Source organism: Oryctolagus cuniculus, chromosome 5 (assembly GCF_051225735.1).
Source record: "Oryctolagus cuniculus isolate XC-2025 breed Fujian yellow rabbit chromosome 5, ASM5122573v1, whole genome shotgun sequence".
Classification (NCBI taxonomy): domain Eukaryota; kingdom Metazoa; phylum Chordata; class Mammalia; order Lagomorpha; family Leporidae; genus Oryctolagus; species Oryctolagus cuniculus.
In genome coordinates, this window is record NC_142871.1 from 137,556,523 (window position 1) to 137,582,110 (window position 25,588).

Below are 25,588 nucleotides of genomic sequence, written 5' to 3' on the forward strand. Positions count from 1 at the left end.
TAAAACGTTTTATAACAGGAATATTGAGTTTGATTTTTTCGTCATATTTTTACGTGAACTTCAGGGATGTAATGGTATATATTTTCTGGCAGCCCTTTATCCCCTTATATTTTTTCTTGATGGCTTTAACTCTCTCTCGTCTCATTAATGGCATCCTTTAGCTCTCCCTTCTCCACATATCTACTCTTCTTCCTCCTCATTTTATTTTTTGGTTTTCGGCCCTTTTTATACCAAGTTCTCATCATTTCTTTTTGCTTAACTTTTCGATCCATTATCATTCTTTTTTTGTTTTTTATTCTATGTCTTTGATTTTGTGTAAATGTTTCTTTCTTACTCAAAATCTTCTGAAGATTCAATATGATTGGTGAGGTGATGGGAGTTAAGCAAACAGTCACATAGTTTCCTTCAATATATTTACTTCCTGAATACTTCTCTTGATTTAGGACCTTTATCAGATATTCCAAAATATAAGTGTCCGTACTTTGCATATGTTATCTCCTCATCTTTAGGAAATGAGTTAAAAATTTACAAACTTGTTTGTGATTAATTTATACTTCATTTAAATTTTGATTTCAAATAATTTTGTTAAGGTAAAATGTGATTGTTCCTTCCTGAAATAGATATGAGTTAACAGCATCCCATTTTTTCCAAGAAGAAAATTATACCAAGAGTCATTTTATCTGGAAGACTATACTCTTCCCTATTTTTTCTCAGTGAAGCAAATTTCCTCCTTTGCTGTAATTCTGCCTAGCATGTTACTTAGAAAACATTAGGTTTCCAGCAGCATGGTTGTGTGAGTGTGTGTGTGTGTATGTGTGTGTGTCCATATCTTGAGTTTAAATTTTGCACTGCATTTGGAATAAGCTGGAATTTCTTATCGACGTTAAAACATGGTTATTTATATTTATTTTATCCATCTTATTTTCAGATGAACTTCAGAATCGTAATGGTAAATACATGATGACATTCCTTTATTCCCTTAAAATATAGGGATTTCTTAGCCTTGCATTCCATAAAAAGAATATTTATATTGATTTTTCCTTTGGATTTTTAGATGAACGTCAGAGAAGATGTGGTAAATATTCTCTGACAGATTTAATCCCTAACACTTTAAAAGGACGGCTCTGTTGCTGTCTTTTGCATTTATTCCCTCTTCCCCCATGCATGCCTTCATTTACCTTTCGCTTGAATGTCTGCTCTCTCCCGAAATATGTTGACTGTGGACTTCTCCCATATTCAGTTCTCTCCATTTCTCTTTTCTGTCATTCACCTCCAGTTTTAGTTCAGCCAAAGCTTTCCTACCCTATAAACATCTCTTAATTCTGTGTCCCGATTCCTGACACACAAGCATGTATAATTGAAGTGAAATTGTGGTCCTGTGATGGCAGAATCTTAGAGGCATGTGAACTCAGATTTATTCCAGGAGCAGTAGCTCAGGAGTCCCCAACTCATGGTTGATTGTGACTCGATGCACCCTTACTACAATGGTAATGAGAATCAATATCATAGATTTACTGGGAATCCAAAACCGTACCAAAGGAGCCAAAAAATAAAAGCCTGAATAACATACAAAATATAAAGTTATTTTATATGGTAACCATCAGAACTAATATTAATATTTTTTTCTCGGTGAAGCGAATTTCCTCCTTTTCTTTAATTCTACATAGCATGTTATTTAGACAAAATTAGTTTTCCATCATCATTGATATGTGTGTGTGTGCGTGGGTGTGTGCATGTTTGTCAATATCTGTAGCTTAAATTTTGCATTGCATGTTTAATAAGTTGGAATTCCTTATCCACGTTTAAACAAGAATATTTATATTCATTTTATTTATCTTATTTTCAGATGAACTTCAGAGAAATAATGGTAAATATTGTTTGACATTCCTTTATTCCATTAAAATGTAGAAATTTATTAGCCTTGCCTTCAGTAAGAAGAATATTTATAGAGATCTTTTTCTTCTTATATTTAGATGAACGTCAGAAAAGATGTGGTAAATATTCTCTGTCAGCATTTATTCCCTTGACACTTTAAAATAATTGCTCTCTTTTGTTCGTTTGCATGTATTCCCTCTTCACCTACTTGCATGCTTTGATTTACCTTTCTTTTGAATGTATACTCTCTCCCCATAAATGTTGACTGCTGGACTTCTCCCATAGTAGGTCTCTCTATTTCTCTGTTCTTTCATTTCCTATCACTCAGTCTAGTTTTTGTTCAGCCAAGGCTTAACTTCCCTATATACATCTATTTATTTAGTATACAAATTCTTCTTGTTTTTAAATTTATTTCACAGAAAGGGTTAGACAGTGAGAGAGAGAGAGAGAGAGAGAGAGAGAGAGAGAGAGAGAGAAAAGCCTCCCTTCCTTTGGTTAACCCCAAATGGCCATCATGGTCAGCGCTGTGCCTATCTGAAACCTGGAGCCAGGCACTTCCCATTGGGCTCACATGTTTGTGCACAGGACCAAGCATTTGGGCCAAATCTCCACTGTCCTCCTGGGCTTCAGCAGAGAGCTGGACCAGAGAGGAGAAACAGTAGGCGCACTGCTGCCGGAACACTGCACTGATCGGAAGCCAGGAGCCAGGTGCTTCTCCTGGTCTGCCATGTGGCTGCAGGGCCCAAGCACTTGGGCCATCCTCCACTGCACTCCTGAGCCACAGCAGAGAGCTGGACTGGAAGAGGGGCAACCAAGACAGAATCCGGCGCCTGGACTGGGACTAGAAACCAGTGTGCCAGCGCAGCAGGTGGAGGATTAGCCTATTGAGACATGGCACTGGCCATGTATTTTGATTCTAGAAAAACAAGCGTGTATAATGAAGTGAAATATTGGTCCTGTGGTGACCATTCACTTACAGGCATCTGAACTCAGATGTTTTCCAGGAGCAGTGGCTCAGGAGTCCCTCGCTCAGGGTTGATTGTGACTTAATGCAACATTGCTACCATGATAATCAGAATCAATGTCATAGATGTACCGGGAATCAAAGACAGTATCAAAGAACCCTAAAAATAAAAGCTTGAATAGCATACAAAAATAAAGATATTTTACATGGTTACAATCAGACTACTATTTCTATTATTTCTCAGTAAACAAATTTACAATTCTTAAATTCTGTATAGCATGTTAATTAGACAAAATTAGTATTTCAGCATCATGCATATGTGTGTGTGTCTGTGTATGCTAATCCATATCTTCAGTTTAAATTTTGCACTGCATTTCACGTAAGTTGGAATTTTCTTAACAGTCTTCTGAAAAGAGTATTTATATTGATTTTTCCATCTTGTTTTCAGATGAACTTCAGAGAAAATGTGGTAAATATTCCCTGACAGCTTTTACTCTCTTGACACTTTAAAATGATTGCTCTCTTGTTGTCTTTTGCATTGATTCCCTCTTGCCCTAATTGCATGCCTAGATTTACCCTTCTCCTGACTATGTACTCTCTCCCCATGTATGTTCACTACTGGACTTCCCCCGTATTAAGTTCTCTCCATTTCTCTTTTCTCTCGTTTTCTGTCATTCGCCTCCCTTTGTTGTTCCGCCATCGCTTTACTTCCCCATAAACATCACTTTAATCTGTGTCCAGATTCTTGGCACACCAGCCTGTAAAACTAGTGGGAGCTTGGGTGCCGTTGTGACCATTGACGTAGAGGCATCCGAACTCAGATTTTATTCCAGGAGCAGTGGCTCCGGAGTCCCTAACTCAGGGTCGATTGTGACTTAATGCAACATTGCTACCATGATAATCAGAATCAGTATCATAGATGTCCTGGGAATCAAAGACAGTATCGAGAAACCCTAAAAATAAAAGGCTGAATAACAAACAAAAAATAAAGGTATTTTATATGGTAACCCTCCAAACTAAGATTTCTACTTTGTAGTATAGCAAATGTCCTCCTTTTCTTTCATTCTGTATAGCATGTTACTTAGACAAAATTAGTTTTCCAGCAGCATACGTGGGAGTTTGTGTGTGTGTGTGTGTGTGTGTGTGTGTGTCTGTATCATGAGTTTAAATTTTGCATTGCATTCCTCATAATTTGCAATTTTTAAAACGTTTTATAACAGGAATATTGAGTTTGATTTTTTCGTCATATTTTTACGTGAACTTCAGGGATGTAATGGTATATATTTTCTGGCAGCCCTTTATCCCCTTATATTTTTTCTTGATGGCTTTAACTCTCTCTCGTCTCATTAATGGCATCCTTTAGCTCTCCCTTCTCCACATATCTACTCTTCTTCCTCCTCATTTTATTTTTTGGTTTTCGGCCCTTTTTATACCAAGTTCTCATCATTTCTTTTTGCTTAACTTTTCGATCCATTATCATTCTTTTTTTGTTTTTTATTCTATGTCTTTGATTTTGTGTAAATGTTTCTTTCTTACTCAAAATCTTCTGAAGATTCAATATGATTGGTGAGGTGATGGGAGTTAAGCAAACAGTCACATAGTTTCCTTCAATATATTTACTTCCTGAATACTTCTCTTGATTTAGGACCTTTATCAGATATTCCAAAATATAAGTGTCCGTACTTTGCATATGTTATCTCCTCATCTTTAGGAAATGAGTTAAAAATTTACAAACTTGTTTGTGATTAATTTATACTTCATTTAAATTTTGATTTCAAATAATTTTGTTAAGGTAAAATGTGATTGTTCCTTCCTGAAATAGATATGAGTTAACAGCATCCCATTTTTTCCAAGAAGAAAATTATACCAAGAGTCATTTTATCTGGAAGACTATACTCTTCCCTATTTTTTCTCAGTGAAGCAAATTTCCTCCTTTGCTGTAATTCTGCCTAGCATGTTACTTAGAAAACATTAGGTTTCCAGCAGCATGGTTGTGTGAGTGTGTGTGTGTGTATGTGTGTGTGTCCATATCTTGAGTTTAAATTTTGCACTGCATTTGGAATAAGCTGGAATTTCTTATCGACGTTAAAACATGGTTATTTATATTTATTTTATCCATCTTATTTTCAGATGAACTTCAGAATCGTAATGGTAAATACATGATGACATTCCTTTATTCCCTTAAAATATAGGGATTTCTTAGCCTTGCATTCCATAAAAAGAATATTTATATTGATTTTTCCTTTGGATTTTTAGATGAACGTCAGAGAAGATGTGGTAAATATTCTCTGACAGATTTAATCCCTAACACTTTAAAAGGACGGCTCTGTTGCTGTCTTTTGCATTTATTCCCTCTTCCCCCATGCATGCCTTCATTTACCTTTCGCTTGAATGTCTGCTCTCTCCCGAAATATGTTGACTGTGGACTTCTCCCATATTCAGTTCTCTCCATTTCTCTTTTCTGTCATTCACCTCCAGTTTTAGTTCAGCCAAAGCTTTCCTACCCTATAAACATCTCTTAATTCTGTGTCCCGATTCCTGACACACAAGCATGTATAATTGAAGTGAAATTGTGGTCCTGTGATGGCAGAATCTTAGAGGCATGTGAACTCAGATTTATTCCAGGAGCAGTAGCTCAGGAGTCCCCAACTCATGGTTGATTGTGACTCGATGCACCCTTACTACAATGGTAATGAGAATCAATATCATAGATTTACTGGGAATCCAAAACCGTACCAAAGGAGCCAAAAAATAAAAGCCTGAATAACATACAAAATATAAAGTTATTTTATATGGTAACCATCAGAACTAATATTAATATTTTTTTCTCGGTGAAGCGAATTTCCTCCTTTTCTTTAATTCTACATAGCATGTTATTTAGACAAAATTAGTTTTCCATCATCATTGATATGTGTGTGTGTGCGTGGGTGTGTGCATGTTTGTCAATATCTGTAGCTTAAATTTTGCATTGCATGTTTAATAAGTTGGAATTCCTTATCCACGTTTAAACAAGAATATTTATATTCATTTTATTTATCTTATTTTCAGATGAACTTCAGAGAAATAATGGTAAATATTGTTTGACATTCCTTTATTCCATTAAAATGTAGAAATTTATTAGCCTTGCCTTCAGTAAGAAGAATATTTATAGAGATCTTTTTCTTCTTATATTTAGATGAACGTCAGAAAAGATGTGGTAAATATTCTCTGTCAGCATTTATTCCCTTGACACTTTAAAATAATTGCTCTCTTTTGTTCGTTTGCATGTATTCCCTCTTCACCTACTTGCATGCTTTGATTTACCTTTCTTTTGAATGTATACTCTCTCCCCATAAATGTTGACTGCTGGACTTCTCCCATAGTAGGTCTCTCTATTTCTCTGTTCTTTCATTTCCTATCACTCAGTCTAGTTTTTGTTCAGCCAAGGCTTAACTTCCCTATATACATCTATTTATTTAGTATACAAATTCTTCTTGTTTTTAAATTTATTTCACAGAAAGGGTTAGACAGTGAGAGAGAGAGAGAGAGAGAGAGAGAGAGAGAGAGAGAAAAGCCTCCCTTCCTTTGGTTAACCCCAAATGGCCATCATGGTCAGCGCTGTGCCTATCTGAAACCTGGAGCCAGGCACTTCCCATTGGGCTCACATGTTTGTGCACAGGACCAAGCATTTGGGCCAAATCTCCACTGTCCTCCTGGGCTTCAGCAGAGAGCTGGACCAGAGAGGAGAAACAGTAGGCGCACTGCTGCCGGAACACTGCACTGATCGGAAGCCAGGAGCCAGGTGCTTCTCCTGGTCTGCCATGTGGCTGCAGGGCCCAAGCACTTGGGCCATCCTCCACTGCACTCCTGAGCCACAGCAGAGAGCTGGACTGGAAGAGGGGCAACCAAGACAGAATCCGGCGCCTGGACTGGGACTAGAAACCAGTGTGCCAGCGCAGCAGGTGGAGGATTAGCCTATTGAGACATGGCACTGGCCATGTATTTTGATTCTAGAAAAACAAGCGTGTATAATGAAGTGAAATATTGGTCCTGTGGTGACCATTCACTTACAGGCATCTGAACTCAGATGTTTTCCAGGAGCAGTGGCTCAGGAGTCCCTCGCTCAGGGTTGATTGTGACTTAATGCAACATTGCTACCATGATAATCAGAATCAATGTCATAGATGTACCGGGAATCAAAGACAGTATCAAAGAACCCTAAAAATAAAAGCTTGAATAGCATACAAAAATAAAGATATTTTACATGGTTACAATCAGACTACTATTTCTATTATTTCTCAGTAAACAAATTTACAATTCTTAAATTCTGTATAGCATGTTAATTAGACAAAATTAGTATTTCAGCATCATGCATATGTGTGTGTGTCTGTGTATGCTAATCCATATCTTCAGTTTAAATTTTGCACTGCATTTCACGTAAGTTGGAATTTTCTTAACAGTCTTCTGAAAAGAGTATTTATATTGATTTTTCCATCTTGTTTTCAGATGAACTTCAGAGAAAATGTGGTAAATATTCCCTGACAGCTTTTACTCTCTTGACACTTTAAAATGATTGCTCTCTTGTTGTCTTTTGCATTGATTCCCTCTTGCCCTAATTGCATGCCTAGATTTACCCTTCTCCTGACTATGTACTCTCTCCCCATGTATGTTCACTACTGGACTTCCCCCGTATTAAGTTCTCTCCATTTCTCTTTTCTCTCGTTTTCTGTCATTCGCCTCCCTTTGTTGTTCCGCCATCGCTTTACTTCCCCATAAACATCACTTTAATCTGTGTCCAGATTCTTGGCACACCAGCCTGTAAAACTAGTGGGAGCTTGGGTGCCGTTGTGACCATTGACGTAGAGGCATCTGAACTCAGATTTTATTCCAGGAGCAGTGGCTCCGGAGTCCCTAACTCAGGGTCGATTGTGACTTAATGCAACATTGCTACCATGATAATCAGAATCAGTATCATAGATGTCCTGGGAATCAAAGACAGTATCGAGAAACCCTAAAAATAAAAGGCTGAATAACAAACAAAAAATAAAGGTATTTTATATGGTAACCCTCCAAACTAAGATTTCTACTTTGTAGTATAGCAAATGTCCTCCTTTTCTTTCATTCTGTATAGCATGTTACTTAGACAAAATTAGTTTTCCAGCAGCATACGTGGGAGTTTGTGTGTGTGTGTGTGTGTGTGTGTGTGTCTGTATCATGAGTTTAAATTTTGCATTGCATTCCTCATAATTTGCAATTTTTAAAACGTTTTATAACAGGAATATTGAGTTTGATTTTTTCGTCATATTTTTACGTGAACTTCAGGGATGTAATGGTATATATTTTCTGGCAGCCCTTTATCCCCTTATATTTTTTCTTGATGGCTTTAACTCTCTCTCGTCTCATTAATGGCATCCTTTAGCTCTCCCTTCTCCACATATCTACTCTTCTTCCTCCTCATTTTATTTTTTGGTTTTCGGCCCTTTTTATACCAAGTTCTCATCATTTCTTTTTGCTTAACTTTTCGATCCATTATCATTCTTTTTTTGTTTTTTATTCTATGTCTTTGATTTTGTGTAAATGTTTCTTTCTTACTCAAAATCTTCTGAAGATTCAATATGATTGGTGAGGTGATGGGAGTTAAGCAAACAGTCACATAGTTTCCTTCAATATATTTACTTCCTGAATACTTCTCTTGATTTAGGACCTTTATCAGATATTCCAAAATATAAGTGTCCGTACTTTGCATATGTTATCTCCTCATCTTTAGGAAATGAGTTAAAAATTTACAAACTTGTTTGTGATTAATTTATACTTCATTTAAATTTTGATTTCAAATAATTTTGTTAAGGTAAAATGTGATTGTTCCTTCCTGAAATAGATATGAGTTAACAGCATCCCATTTTTTCCAAGAAGAAAATTATACCAAGAGTCATTTTATCTGGAAGACTATACTCTTCCCTATTTTTTCTCAGTGAAGCAAATTTCCTCCTTTGCTGTAATTCTGCCTAGCATGTTACTTAGAAAACATTAGGTTTCCAGCAGCATGGTTGTGTGAGTGTGTGTGTGTGTATGTGTGTGTGTCCATATCTTGAGTTTAAATTTTGCACTGCATTTGGAATAAGCTGGAATTTCTTATCGACGTTAAAACATGGTTATTTATATTTATTTTATCCATCTTATTTTCAGATGAACTTCAGAATCGTAATGGTAAATACATGATGACATTCCTTTATTCCCTTAAAATATAGGGATTTCTTAGCCTTGCATTCCATAAAAAGAATATTTATATTGATTTTTCCTTTGGATTTTTAGATGAACGTCAGAGAAGATGTGGTAAATATTCTCTGACAGATTTAATCCCTAACACTTTAAAAGGACGGCTCTGTTGCTGTCTTTTGCATTTATTCCCTCTTCCCCCATGCATGCCTTCATTTACCTTTCGCTTGAATGTCTGCTCTCTCCCGAAATATGTTGACTGTGGACTTCTCCCATATTCAGTTCTCTCCATTTCTCTTTTCTGTCATTCACCTCCAGTTTTAGTTCAGCCAAAGCTTTCCTACCCTATAAACATCTCTTAATTCTGTGTCCCGATTCCTGACACACAAGCATGTATAATTGAAGTGAAATTGTGGTCCTGTGATGGCAGAATCTTAGAGGCATGTGAACTCAGATTTATTCCAGGAGCAGTAGCTCAGGAGTCCCCAACTCATGGTTGATTGTGACTCGATGCACCCTTACTACAATGGTAATGAGAATCAATATCATAGATTTACTGGGAATCCAAAACCGTACCAAAGATCCATAATAATATATAAAAGCAAAAACATTGTATGATAAATACAGATATTTTATATGGTCACCATCAAAACTAGTAGTCCTATTTTTTATCAGTAAAGCAATTTCTCTCCTTTTCTTGAACCTCCTTAACATGCTACTCCTACGTAATTAGTTTTCCAGCAGCATAGATGAGTGTGTGTGTGTGTTTGTGTGTTCCTCCATATCTTCAGCATGAATTTTGCATTGCATTTTTCACAAGTTGGAATTTTCTCAACATTCTTCTGAAAGAGTATTTATATTGATTTTTTGCATCTTATTTTCAGATGAACTGCAGAGACATAATGGTAAATACCTTCTGACAGTCCTTTATTCCCTTAAAATATGGTAGAGGTCCTACAGGGGGGCAAGTGCATAGTGACTATGAGAAACAATGAATGATAAGCCCTTGTCTTCACCGTCGAGGAACAACTCCATTGACACTTGAAAATGATTGCTCTCTTGTATTTTGCGTTTATTCCCCATTCTCCTAACTTCATGCCCTGATTTACCCACATATATAGATTTACCCACATATATAGCTTTTGGAGCATAGTGATACTTCCCACCTAAAACTCTCTCCTCCTTCCTTTCTTATTCTTTCTTGATTAATTTTACTTCTCTCAAACACCTGAGTCAGTAAAACAGCAATTTTATTCCATTTATTATTTTTTTACTTAAAGATTTATTTTTTATTTGAAAGTCAGAGTTACATAGAGAGGGGAGAGGCAGAGAGAGAGAGAGAGAGGTCTTCCATCCACTGCTTCACTCTCCAGATGGTCACATGGCTGGAGCTGTGCCGATCCGAAGCCAGGAGCTTCTTCCAGGTCTCCCACGTGGGTGCAGGGCCTCAAGGACTTGGGCCATCTTGTACTTCTTTCCCAGGCCATAGCAGAGAGGTGGATCAGAAATGGAGCAAATGGTATTCAAACTGGCGCTCATATGGGATGCCGGCACTTCAGGCCAGGATGTTAACCCGCTGCGCCACAGCACCGTCCCCATCTTTTCTTAGTTTTAGTCAAAGATTTATAGACTGAGAAATTGCACCCTAATATGTAAGATAACAGGAATAGGAAGGACCTTAATTAAAGTGTAGTCACTTGATTGTTGGAACTTCTCTTGAGGCACATGATAAAAACCAAAAAATTACTCTTCATCAAAGATAATTTCGAAATTTCTGTCAATTGACAACTCAATTAAAACCTAATGAAAGTTCATTAAATATTAAGGATTACAGATCATGAAGCTTGCAAAAATATTGCCCTTCCCATCAAGGTGGCATGTACCAATGTTATCTCACTAGTTCCAGTGATCAATTTCTGTTCACAATTGATCATAATGATAGGACTAAGAACCAAAGGGATCACATAAACAAGACTAGTGTCTGCTAATACTAGCTGATAGAATAAAAAAGGGACAGAATGATCCAATATGGGAAGTGAGATACACAGCAGACCCATAGAATGGCATATGTCCTAAACAGCACTCTGGCCTCAGAATCAGCCCTTAAGGCATGCAGATCTGGCTGAAAAGCCCATGAGAGTATTTCAGGCAAGGAAAGCCAAGACACTCTGGGGAAAAAAAAAAAAAAAAAAAAAAACCTAAATGAAAGATCTCCGCTAGTGAGATTCCAGTGGAAAGAACGGGTCATCAAAGAAGGAGGTACCTTTCTCTGAAGGGAGGAGAGAACCTCCACTTTGACTATGGCCTTGTCTAAATATGATCAGAGTCGGTGAACTCAGGGGGCTTCCATAGCCTTGGCAGCTCATGACAAGAGCCTAGGGTGATTACTGATGCCATAAACAAGAGTGTCAATTTGTTAAGTCAACAACAGGAGTCACTGTGCACTTACTCCTCATGTGGGATCTCTGTCCTTAGTGTGCTGTACATTGAGATTTAATGCTATAACTAGTACTCAAACAGTATTTTTCACTCTATGTTTCTGTGTGGGAGAAAACTGTTGAAATCTTTACTTAATGTATACTAAACTGATCTTCTTATATAAAGAGAATTGAAAATGAATCTTGATGTGAATGGAAGGGGAGAGGGAGTGGGAAAGGGGAGGGTTGCGGGTGGGAGGGACGTTATGGGTGGGGGAAGCCATTGTAGTCCATAAGCTGTATTTTGGAAATTTATATTCATTAGATAAAAGTTAAAAAAAATCCTAAAAAAAATATTGCCCTACACGTGGCAGTAATTTGCTTTCTTCATGGCTCTTATATCTTCTTTTTTTTATTTGACAGATAGAGTTAGACAATTAGAGAGAAAGACAGAAAGTTCTTCCTTATGTTGCTTCACCCCCTAAATGGCCGCTACAGCTAGAGCTGTGAAGATCTGAATCCAGGAGCCAGTGCTTCCTCCTGGTCTCCCATGAGGGTACAGGGGCCCAAGCAACTGGGCAATCCTCCACTGCCCTCCAGGACCACAGCAGAGTGCTGGACTGTAAGAGGAGATACTGGGGCTAGAACCCGGCACCACATGCAGAAGACCAACAAAGTGAGCCACGGCACCAGCCCATGGCTCTCATATCTTCTAAGAAGCCTTTGAAGGTTATAAGAGGATGAGGAGAAACATGGGGAGGCAGAGATGGAAAAAGGTTTATTAATGTGTACAAAGTTATAGCTAGGTAGGAGTAAGCAGTGCTGGGATGCTTCTGTGCAGTAGGGTGATAACAGATAATATTAATGTACTGACTATTTCTCTAATTTAAAACACCCAGAAGATACGATTTTGTATGTTGTCAGTACAAAGAAATGCTAGATCTTTGAAGACATAGATATATTAACCTCCATCGGACATTGCACAATGTATACATGTATAAAGACATCACTAAGTGCCCCACAAAATGTATAATTTTATATGTTCATTAAAAATTTTTAAGAAGTCTTGATCATACTATAATATTAAATACTAATTCTAAAAATTATGTTTTAGTTAAAGATATCTTGTTTATTCTGACATAGTAGAGAAATCTTGGAAAATTAAAATATCAATTTCAACACACTAATGCCAAGATAATATGTATTATAAAATATAATTACCTATAGAGGAAGGCAATGCACAGTCTCGTACAGGAGGCTTCAAACAGTTTATGGAAAATCTCCATCATCTATTTTTAAATTTTATTTATTCATTTAATTTAAAAGAGACAGACATACAGAGACAGAGAGATTTCCAATTCTCTGGTTCATTCACTAAATCCTACAAAAGTCAGGCTGGGCCAGGTCAAAGCCAGGAGCCAGGAACTCTTCTGGATCTTCCATGTGGTAGCAAGGATCCAGTAACTGAGTAATCACAGCTGCTTCCTTGGGAGTGCATTAGCAGGAAGCTGGACTCAGAAGTGGAGCCAGGATTGGAACCCTTATAATGTGAGATGCTGACGTTATAAGCAGTGGGTTAACCACTGTTCCAAACACCTAACCCATTTTTTAACAAACGTATATGTATTTATTTATTTATATGAAAGGTAGAGACACAGAAAGACAAACAGAAGGTAACATCTAAGAATTACATTTTCCACTTTTTAAAGCCCTTCCATTCACGTGTGTGTGTGTGTGTGCGCGCATGAGCGTGCATTGGATTAGCTGTATTACTTGGATATTTTATAAAAAAAATGTATGGCACATATCTTAGTCTTTCTTTCCAATCATTTACATTTTTTCATCAATTTTTAACTTTTATTTAGTAAATATAAATTTCCAAATATAATTTCCCTCCCACACGCACCCCTCCCATCTCCCGCTCCCTCTCCCATTCCATTCACATCAAGATTCATTTTTAATTATCTTTATATACAGAAGATCGATTTAGTATATACTTTTTTTTGTTTGTTTGTTTTTTTCTTTTTTTTTAAACTTTTATTTAATGAATATAAATTTCCAAAGTACGACTTATGGATTACAATGGCTTCCCCCCAATACTGTCCTTCCCACCCACAACCCTTCCCTTTCCCACTCCCTCTCCCCTTCCATTCACATCAAGATTCATTTTCGATTATCTTAATATACAGAAGATCAGCTTAGTATACATCAAGTATGGATTTCAACAGTTTGCTCCCACACAGAAACATAAAGTGAAAAATAATAGATGATTTTTTTTAAATGATGATGAAATCAGATCAGACCTATTGTCATGTTTAATCCCAGTGAGAGTCAAGTTGGGAATTGATAATTTCTTTTTTTTTTCTTTTACAGAGGATCAGTTTAGTATGCATTAAGTAAGGATTTCAACAGTTTGCACCCCCATAGAAACACAAAGTGAAATATATTGTTTGAGTACTCGTTATAGCATTAAATCTCAATGTACAGCACATTAAGGATAGAGATCCTACATGAGGAGTAAGTGCACAGTGACTCCTATTGTTGACTTTACCAATTGACACTCCTGTCTATGGCATCAGTAATCTCCCTATGCTCCAGTCATGAGTTTCCAAGGCTATGGAAGCCCTCTGAGTTCTCCGACTCTTATCTTGTTTAGACAAGGTCATAGTCAAAGTGGAGGTTCTCTCCTCCCTTCAGAGAAAGGTACCTCCTTCTTTGAAGACCTGTTCTTTCCACTGGGATCTCACTCACAGAGATCTTTTGCCAGAGTGTCTTGGCTTTCCATGCCTGAAATACTCTCATGGGCTTTTCAGCCAGCTCCGAATGCCTTTAGGGCTGATTCTGAGGCCAAAGTGCTATTTAGGACATCTGCCATTCTATGAGTCTGCTGAGTATCTCACTTCCCATGTTGGTTCACTCTCCCCTTTATTTACTCCATCGGTTAGCGTTAGCAGGTACTAGACTTGTCTATGTGCTCCCTTTGACTCCCAGTCCCTCCACCATGACCAACTGTGAACTGAAACTGATCACCTGGAACAGTGAGATGGCATTGGTACATGCCACCTCGATGGGATTGAATTGGAATCCCCTGGTATGCTTCCAACTCCACCACTTGGGGCAAGTCAGCCTGAGCATGTCCCAAATTATACATCTCTTCCCTCTCCCATTCCCACTCCCATGTTCAACAGGGATCACATTTCAGTTAATTTTCAACACTTAAGAATAACTGTGCATCAATTACAGAACTAAACCAGTCATATTAAGTAGAACAGATAAAAAAACTACTAAGAGGGATAATGTATTAAGTTGTTCATTAACAGTCAGGGCTATGCTGATCAAGCCACCGTTTCCCATAGTGTCCACCTCACTCCAACAGGTTTCCCTCTTGGTGTTCAGTCAGTCGTCACCGATCAGGGAGAACATATGGTATTTGTCCCTTTGGGACTGGCTTATTTCACTCAGCATGATGTGTTCCAGATTCCTCCATTTTGTTGCAAATGACTGGATTTCGTTGTTTCTTACTGCGGTATAGTGTTCTAAAGAGTACATATCCCATAATTTCTTTATCCAGTCTACCGTTGATGGGCATTTAGGTTGGTTCCAGGTCTTGGCTATTGTGAATTGTGCTGCGATAAACATTAGGGTGCAGACCGCTTTTTTGTTTGCCAATTTAAACTCCTTTGGGTAAATTCCAAGGAGTGGAATGGCTGGGTCGAACGGTAGGGTTATCTTCAGGTTTCTGAGGAATCTCCAGACTGACTTCCATAGTGGCTTGACCAGTTTGCATTCCCACCAACAGTGGGTTAGTGTCCCTTTTTCCCCACATCCTCGCCAGCATCTGTTGCTGGTAGATTTCTGCATGTGAGCCATTCTAACCGGGGTGAGGTGAAACCTCATTGTGGTTTTGATTTGCATTTCCCTGATTGCTAATGACCTTGAACATTTTTTCATGTGCCTGTTGGCCATTTGGATTTCCTCTTTTGAAAAATGTATATACTAAGTAAAGATTTCAACAGTTTGCACCCACACAGAAACACAAAGTGTAAAATACTGTTTCAGCACTAGTTATAGCATTACTTCACATTGGACAACACATTAAGGACAGATCCCACGTGAGAAGTAAGTACACAGTGACTCCTTTTGTTGATTTAACAATTTGACACTCTTGTTTATGGCATCAGTAATCTCCCTAGGCTCTAGTCATGAGTTGCCAAGACTATGGAAGCCCCCTGAGTTCACCAACTTCAATCTTATTCAGACAGGGTCGTAGTCAAAGTGGAAGTTCTCTCCTCCCTTCAGAGAAAGGTACCTCCTTCTTTGATGGCCCTTTTCTTTCCACTGGGATCTCACTCACAGAGATCTTTCATTTACGTCTTCTTTCTTTTTATTTATTTATTTTTTTTTTTTTTTTGCCACAGTGTCTTGGCTTTCCATGCCTAAAATACTCTCATGGGCTTTTCAGCCAGGTCCAAATGCCTTAAGGGCTGATTCTGAGGCCAGAGTGCTGTTTAGGACATCTGCCATTCTATGAGTCTGCTGTGCATCACGCTTCCCATGTTGGATCGTTCTCTCCCTTTTTTATTCTATCAGTTAGTATTAGCAGACACTAGTCTTGTTTGTGTGATCCCTTTGACTGTCTCTTAGACCTATCAGTGTGATCAATTATGAACTGACATTGATCACTTGGACTAGTGCGATGGCATTGGTACATGCCACCTTGATGAGATTGTATTGGAGTCCCCTGACACATTTCTAACTCCACCATTTGGGGCAAGTCAGATTGAGCATGTCACAAACTTTACATCTCCTCCCTCTCTTATTCTCACTCTTATATTTAACAGGGATCACTTTTCAGTTAAATTTATACACCTAAGAATAATTGTGTGTCAACCACAGAGTTCAACAAATAGTATTAAGTGGAACAAAAAAAAAATACTAAAAGCGATAAAGTATTACATTGTACATCAACAGTAGGACAAGGGCTGATCAAGTCACTGTTTTTCATAGTGTCCATTTCACTTCAACAAGTTTCCCCTTTGGTGCTCAGCTAGTTGTCGCCAATCAGGGAGAATATATGATATGTGTCTCTTTGGGACCGGCTTAATTCACTCAGCATAATGTTTTCCAGATTCCTCCATCTTGGTGCAAATGACCTGATTTCATTGTTTTTGACTGCTGTATAGTATTCTATAGAGTACATGTCCCATAATTTCTTTATCCAGTCTACTGTTGATGGGCATTTGGGTTGGTTCCAGGTCTTAGCTATTGTGAATTGAGCTGCAATAAACATTAATGTGTAGACAGCTTTTTTGTTTGCCAATTTAATTTCCTTTGGGTAAATTCCAAGGAGTGGTATGGCTGGGTTGTATGGTAGGGTTATATGCAAGTTTCTGAGGAATCTCCAGACTGACTTCCATAGTGGCTTAACCAGTTTGCATTCCCACCATTTTTAGATTTCTATATTTCTATATTCCCTCTGTTTGATTTTCTGAGCTAGAAATGTGCTTCCTTGTCAATTTGGTCTTTTAACTTTTATTTAATAAATATAAATTTCCAAAGTACAATTTTTTGATTATAGTGGTTTTTCCCTCCATAACCTCCCTTTCACCTGGAACCATCCAATCTCATACCACCTCTCCCAACCCATTCACATCAAGATTCATTTTCAATTCTCTTTATATAAAGAAGATCAATTTAATATATACTAAGTAAAGATTACTTCAGTTTGCACCCACACAGAAACACAAAGTGAAAAATACTGTTTGAGTACTAGTTATAGCATTAAATCACAATGTACAGCACATTAAGGACAGAGATCCTACATGGGGAGTAAATGCACAGTGACTCCTGTTGTTGACTTAACAACTGACACTCTTGTTGATGGCGTCAGTAATCACTCGAGGCTCTTGTCATGACTTGCCAAGGCTATGGAAGCCTCTTGAGTTCACCAACTCCATTCTTATTTAGAAAAGGTCATAGCCAAAGTGGAAGTCTTCCCTTCAGAGAAAGGTACCTCCTTCTTTGATGGCCCATTCTTTCCACTGGGATCTCACTCACAGAGATCTTTCATTTAGGTCAGGTTTTTGTTTATTGGTTGTTTTGTTTTGTTTTTGCCTCAGTGTCTTGGCGTCTCCTGCCTGAAACACTGTCATGGGCTTTTTAGCTGGATCCAAATGCATTAAGGGCAGATTCTGAAGCCAAAGTGCTGTTTAGGACATCTGCAATTTTATGAGTCTGCTGTGTATCCTGCTTCCCATGTTGGATCATTCTCTCCTTTTTAATTCTATCATTTAGTATTATCAGACACCAGTCTTGTGTATGTGAAATCTTTAATTAACACACAATTATTCTTAGGGGTTTAAATTTAACTGAAAATGATTCCTGTTAAATATAAGAGTGGGAATAAGAGAGAGGAGATGTAGAATTTGGCATATGCTCAATCGGACTTACCCCTAATAGTAGAGTTAGAAACGTGTCAGGGTCTTCCAATTCCATCCCATGTAGGTGGCATGTACCAATGCCATCTCACTAGTCAAAGTGATCAGTTTGTTGATTTTTAATAATTATATGTATCCTACCAATTATAATTATTCTACTAATTTATCTTTACAATAGAAGTTTAACTCATTTTCATATTCTTTGATAGTTTTCCCTAAAATTTTGAGATTTTATTTTAATTGACAAATATTATTATTAGATATTGGAGTATAATGTGATGTTTTGATTCATGTATATATTGTAGAAGAATTCACTCAGGTCAATTAACACATTTGGCATCAATTTATAATTTTTGCGATAAGAATATTAAAAATCTGCTTTTTAAAGGAACTTAGAATTTTATATTGCTAAGAACTGTGGTCACGATATGGTCATAAACCTATTACTTCAGTTTAATGGAAACTTCGCACATTTTGATCAAACTCTTTCCTTTCTGTGTCCTTCCTCTTCCCCTTTAGCTTTTTCTTTTTTAATTTTATTTAAGGTATCCAAGATGCATGTATTTCATACATATATATCCAGGCCCCTTCAGCTTCTTGTAACAAACTTTCTAAACTGTTTCTATGCTATTCCTTTTTTAAGATTTCACATGTGGAAGCACATAATATTCGGCATTCTATATCTACTTATTACACTTAGCATAACATACTCTAACTATATCCATGTTGTCCCTTGACATTTATATGAATTTTCCACTTTATTTTTCAGAAGAACTTCAGGGAGAAATTGGTAATTTTTCTGATATTTTTACCTATCGATAGATTTCTCTCTTTTTTTGATGTCTTTTGACCCTTTACATCATTTCTATTCTTCTCTGCTTTTCCTACTTGTGGAGTTCACATTAAACATCTTCTGTTTCACTCCATGAACTTTTATCTTATTAAGTTTCCTTCTGATCCTCTCCCTCTCCTTCTCTTTATCCCTTTTCCTTTCTGTACTGTATGTTCTACGCTTTCTTATGACTTGCTGATAATTGTTGTATCTTCAATATAAGATTTTGAGCTGAATACAGGAATATAGCTATTTCCACTGAATAGAAAATTTTCTTTAATTGTGTTCTACAGCGATCTTCTGTAACAGAGTGCTCATTATTTTTCACATGATGATATCTTAGTTATTAACTGTGGATATAAGACTCCAAAGTTCCTGGGATATATAAATAACTCCTTTATTGGCCTTTATACACTTAGTATATACTAATATCAAGTACAGTCTGGAGACATGTTAATTTGCATTACTCAACTATATTTTTAATAATCCTAGATATTAAATATATTCCCATGAGCTTACAATCTTCTCTTTACAGCCATAGCTACTACTGCTCTTTCTTCTTTTTGTTCTATAAATTTTGATCTATTAATTTTTCTACTTTCATAACCTTAGTATGCATTGTTAAGTAAATTCCATTGGAAATATATTTTTTAAAATCTAAGACCTTGTTCTAAGATATTTCTACAAATTTTAGTGCCACATTATAAGCATTAAAACTGGTCTTCAAAAAGTTTGTGGAAAATGTAAATTATGAAAAAGTAGATATAAATTTCTACATTTTTGTATGAAAATAAAACTTAACTTTTAATTCTTTTCATACAATATTTCTGAAGCACCTTGTATTTAACTATTTACACCTCATATAATTTTCTTCCAATTGGAGTAGGTTTTCAGTTAGAATGTACTCTAGAGTTTTCTTTTATTGCTAATGAAATGAACATGATCTCAATATTGCATGCATGAACACTGACAGATATATGGTTTGAATTGTGTATTCTTTATGATATTAACAAAACCTATCTCATGAAGGTATGTTTTGTTATTTTTCTCTCAGATAGGAGGAAGGCTCAATATATGTTTGGTAAGTAATTATTATCTCTAGGAAACCTCCATTCCTACATCTTCAATGTGTTCAGTCCCTATCTGAGTCCTATAACAATTATAGGATGCATGTAGTCATTGCTTCCTTCAGATAGAAGTAGGCTCAATTCAAATTCAGTGAGTAATCATTCTCTTGCAAAAAATTCCATTTTTCTGTCTCTTTTGGATTCAATCCCTATCTTTTTTTTTTTTTTTTGACAGGCAGAGTTACACAGTGAGAGAGAGAGAGAGAGAGACAGAGAGAAAGGTCTTCCTTTTCCGTTGGTTCACCCTCCAAGTGGCCGCTAGAGCCAGTGCATTGCGGCCTGTACACTGTGCTGATATGAAGCCAGGAGCCAGGTGCTTCCTCCTGGTCTCCCATGCGGGTGCAGGGCCCAAGGACCTGGGCCATCCTCCACTGCACGCCCAAGCCACAGCAGAGAGTTGGACTAGAAGAGGAGCAACCAGGACAGAACCAGTGCCCCAACCAGGACTAGAACCTGGAGTGCCCAGGCCGCAGGCAGAGGATTAGCCTATTGAACCGCAGCACTGGTTCAACCCCTATCTTAACCTCTATAGTAATTGGTTATGATACAACAATGCAACACAAAAAAAGTCTATTTTGCAAAGTAGAATTTCAATAACTACCCCCCTTAAATAAAATTTAAAAGTGTTTCAACATAGGGGTGAATATTTTTTTAAAGATTTTATTTATTTATTTGAGAGGTAGAGTTACAGACGGTGAGAGGGAGGGACATAGAGAAAAGTCTTCCTTCCATTTGTTCACTCCACAAATGGCCGGTAGGGCTGGAACTGTGCCATGCCGGAGCCAGGAGCCAAGTGCTTCCTCTAGGTCTCCCATGTGGGTGCAGGTGCCTATGCACTTGGACCATCTTCTACTGCTTTCTCAGGCAATAGCAGAGAACTGATTGGAAGAGGAGCAGCTGGGTCTAGAACCAGCAGCCATATGGGATGCTGGTGCTGCAGGGGGAGGATTAACCTACTGCGCTATGGCGCTGGCCCATGGGGTGAATATTATATTAGATTTTTATGATCTTATTTTTAAAAAATTTAAAATAAAGTTTTAATTTCAGAATTATTTCAAAGTTACAAAACAAAAATCATGTAGTACATAGTTCCCATATACTCCACACTTATTTCCACTTATTACCATCTTATATTAGTATATTTGTCACTCTTAAGAAACCACACTGAAGTTCACTATTACTAATATCTTTTATTAGTATTTGTGACAATTAATGAACCATAACCAACTGATCTTATTTTTTTAAATAAACTCCCTCTATCCTCCCCATCCCTTCCCTTGCAGCCTGTTTGCAGCCTGTGGTGGTTACTATTCTGTGTCCATATTGAGAATTTTGTTGTTGCTATTTTCTTCTTTTAGCCCCCATATAAGGTAGAGAACATGCAGTATTGTTCTTCTGTGTCTGGCTTATTTTGTTAACAAGATATAATCCAGTCCCATCTATTTTCCAGCAAATAATAAGATTCATTTTTTGTTGTTGAATAATATTCCATTGTTTCTGTGTATGTGTATATGTACGTATACATACATACATTCATACATTTTCTTTATTCATACATCTGATGATGGATACCTTGGTTGATTCATTTATCACAGTTATTATGAATAGTGCCACAATAAACATAGTGGATCAAATATCTCCTTTCTGACATAAAATTAATATAAAAATATCTCAGGAACTCAAAAGCTCAACAACAACAAAAATCCAGTTGAGAAATCGACAGAAGTCCAGAATAGACAGTTCTCAAAAGAATAAATACAAATTATCAATAATATATGAAAAAATGCTTAATATCACTAGCCTTCAAAACCGCAATGAGATATCACCTCACTCCAGTTAGAATAGCTATTATCAAAAAGACAGAAATAAATATTAGTGAAGATATGGGAAAGAGCAACTCAGTTGATGGGAATAAAAACTAGTAAAACCACTATGGAAAATAGTATAAAGACCTCCTTTTTTCACTGTTTAAAGAATTTTCATTAAAGTAAGACTGTTACAATCCAAATTATGTTTTCTCGCTCGGTCATCATTTGCTTAAAATAGAGCTAACATTTTGTGCTTTTTCACAGTAAAAGAATTACAAAATTAAAGGAAGGAATGTTATATATTTTGTACTTGCTAAAAATTCTTTTTTCCAGGATCTATAATACATTATTTTCTCTTTTTATTTTACTTTGTTGCTGCTGTTTTTAAATAAGTAATTAACCTAGGACTACCATTATACTTGCTAGGCCTGGCATTAGCTCAGTACATGGGGTTTTACATTTCCTTTCCTCTTTTATTTATTTTATATGTTGCAATGTTTTCCCCATATTTCAGGTTTTGATGATTAGCTATTTTTTCTCTGGTGAGGTGTGAGTTTCTCTTAGTGGTCCCTGATCAATTATAAACAGCTGGAACAGCAGCGTCACTATTCCCTGTTTTCTGGGCAGCCTGTTTACCTTGGTGGATATGTAGTACGGCTAGAGCTTCATCAACTTTACAACACAGAGACTGCAGGCTCACGCATATGAAAAACTTCTGAATTACTAATCTCTGACAACATGCCAGAGATTTTACAAGCAAGAGTATAGTCTGGCCAGCTAATCCTCTGCCTCCTCACATGGCTCCTGGCTTCGGATCAGCGCGGTGCACCGGCCGCAGCACGCCAGCCTCAGCGCCCATTGAGGGGTGAACCAACAGCAAAAGGAAAACCTTTCTCTCTCTCTCTCTCTCTCACTGTCCACTCTGCCTGTCAGAAAAAAAATAAGAGTAAAGTCGAGTGCATTGCTTCAGAACAGCCATATGATCCAGCAATCACACTACTGGATATATATCCAAAAGCCATAAAATCATTGTGATTCTGCATTCTTCATGCCCTTTTTTACACACTTTCCTCTTTCCACTTTCCTTTATTTCTTGCTCCCACCTTCACACTCCTACCTTTTATTGTTTAATTTTTTCTAAATTTCCTCCACTTGATCATTTTCAACATCATGTCTTTGAAATTTAGAATACAAGGATAGAGGTGAGAAAAAGAAAGCACAGAGGATGTAGAGAAGGAAGTGTGAGAAAAATGCAGGATGATATTTGAAGCATAATGAGAGAAGACACAGAAGGAGAAAAATAAAGGATTTCCTATTTTCTTCTCTTGCAGACTGGAGAAAAGCAGCATTATATGCTGGTAAGTGCCACGGTTTCTATTAATAACCTATTACTGAAGATATAATACATGAATATCTTCAATGTACAAAACATCATGAAGGAAAAGAAATCCAAAGCATATCTCCCATAAAAATGACATAAAACTACAAGATTTTAACACATTGGGATGAGTATTTTGACACAGAAGTTAAGCTACTGCTCAGGACACCTGCATCCAATACTGAAGTGCTGATGAGTTCAAGTTCCTCTGCTTCCAATCCACGTCCTTCCTCACCTGGGAAGGGAGCAGATGATGGCCCAACTACTTGGTTCTCTACCACCGCAGGGAGACTTGGATGGAGTTCTGGGCTCCTGGCTTTAGGCTAGCCCATTCTTACTCATTGCGGTAGATGAAAGAGCTCTCATTCTCTCGGTTTCTGTCCTCAAACATCCATCACTTTACTGTTCAATTAAACCTAAAATTTTAGCATATATGGTATTGAAGCATTACATTTTAATCTTTGTAAATCTGTGTATCACCTTATCTTTTGAGGGAAGGTAGAATGGTAATTATGTACTAAAATTTGAAGAAACAAAGCAAAACGTAAGTTGTTGAGTCAAGTTCACTATATTCCCTATTTCCTCTCCAACATCTAGATAGATGAAAGACTGTTATCTTGTAGAATTTTTGAAGGATGAAAGCATTGGCATGGGTCAGGTCTTCAAGTAGACATAATCTGGGAGGCTATAAAATGAAAGACAATGATATAAAAGAGAATTTTCTTTAGTTGTTGCTATATTTAACTAATCCTCAGAAATTGATACTCTGAATGGCCAGGCAACTGTCTTTCTCAGATGGTGGGTTCTCATGTTGATATGTTTCTTGCAGATTGGAGGAAAGAAAAGTTCCAGGCTGGTGAGTCTATGATGGTGTAGAAAGGACCATTTTCTTTGTGCATAGTCTCACACAAAGATGGACAGAAGTTAGCAGAATCACCTGGGGCCAGAGAAGCTCTCACAAAATAGTTTCTCTCAGGGCAGAACCCTGGCTCACTTCCTTAATCCTCTGCCTGTGGCGCCAGCATCCCATATGGGTGCTGGTTCTAATTCCAGTTGCTCCTCTTCCAGACCTGCTTTCTGCTGTGGCCCAGGAGGGCAGTGCAGGATGGCCTGAGTGCTTGGGCCCCTGCACACATATGGGAGACCAGGAGGAAGCACCTGGCTCCTGGCTTCGGATTGGCGCAGTGCCGGCCCTACTGGCCATTTGGGGAGTGAACCAACAGAAGGAAGACCTTTCTCTCTGTCTCTCACTCTCTCACTGTCTATAACTCTACCTGTCAAATAAATAAAAAATTAGTAAATTAATTAATTAAAAATAGTTTCTCTGGCCCAGGAATATTGAGATCTTTCCTACAGAGATGATAGTCCTCTTGTCTTTGCAGTACACATGACCCTGGATGAAGACACTGCCCATCCTGCCCTCTGCCTCTCTGAACAGAGACATGTGACCTGGCATGAAGAGAGGCAAGATCTCCCTGACTGCCCACAGAGATTTGATTCCCTTCCCTGTGGGCTGGGTCAGCTGAATATCACCTCTGGGAGATACTACTGGGAAGTAGATGTTGGGGACACAGTTTCCTGTGATCTAGGAATCTGTAAGGACAATGTAACAAGGAAGGGGAGAGTAACAATATCCCCACAAAATGGTTTCTGGGCCATCAGGCTTTATGAGGGGGAGTACTGGGCTCTCACTTCCCCAGAAACTCATCTTACTCTGAGGGAGTCCCCCCGTAGGGTGGGGATATTCCTGGATTATGAAGATGGAGACGTATCATTCTATAATATGACAGATGGATCCCATATGTACACCTTTACCCGGATTTTGTTCCAAGAGTCCTTAAGACCTTTTTTCAGGCTTTGGAACTCTGACTCAGGCACCTTGACCATTGTCCACTGAAGGAGAGCAGAGTAATGCTGTAATTCAGAAGTGTACCCCATTTCACAAAATAATGACTTTGAGTCCCAATGTTGATTGCCATTCCAGCTAACTATTGTGAAATTGCATTTTTCTTTCTCTTTATTGGTTCATTGTCAAAATGAAGCTGTGGGGCACAGATTTCTGATTGGTCCTTACTACTAATTTTCCTCAACCTTAATAATTGACTTCCTGACCTATGATAGTCCAGTGTAAACATTAGATTTCCTAGTCTTCTTTGCTGCATGTGACTAGATGACGGCCGGTATAACATATGCTGAATTGTGTAGTCTGACTTCTGAGACTTGTACTAAAGGGAAATTATATGTCTTTGTTATTTACTGTTTCTGTTTAATAGATATGACATTAAAGATGTAACTTGATGAATATTTTTGAGAATGTAATAAGACATGGATACATAAAAGACATAATTAGTTTAAATTTCTGACAACTTATTGTAACTACTCTTGTTTAATACCAGATATCTTTTCTTCGGAAAATAAACCTTATATCTTTAAACCATTTGTATATTCTTTGTGTTTCTTATGATGACATCTAATCCTACCTCATGCACACTCCTTTTCAGCGTGGCGGCAGACACCTTCAGTTGAATATTCAGGTGAAATAGGTGTCTTAATGT

The 25,588-nt window shown here is 37.5% G+C and overlaps 1 long non-coding RNA gene across 1 annotated transcript in view; it reads left to right on the forward strand.

Moving 5' to 3' along the window:
- The window catches only part of LOC149126698 (uncharacterized), a 256,806-nt gene extending 231,803 nt beyond the window's left edge, over positions 1-25,003 (forward strand). The window contains exons 2-3 of the long non-coding RNA XR_016233467.1: positions 23,863-23,889; positions 24,416-25,003. This is a non-coding gene — a long non-coding RNA (uncharacterized LOC149126698). The remainder of the gene's footprint in view (positions 1-23,862; positions 23,890-24,415) is intronic.
- The last annotated feature ends 585 nt before the right edge of the window (positions 25,004-25,588 follow it).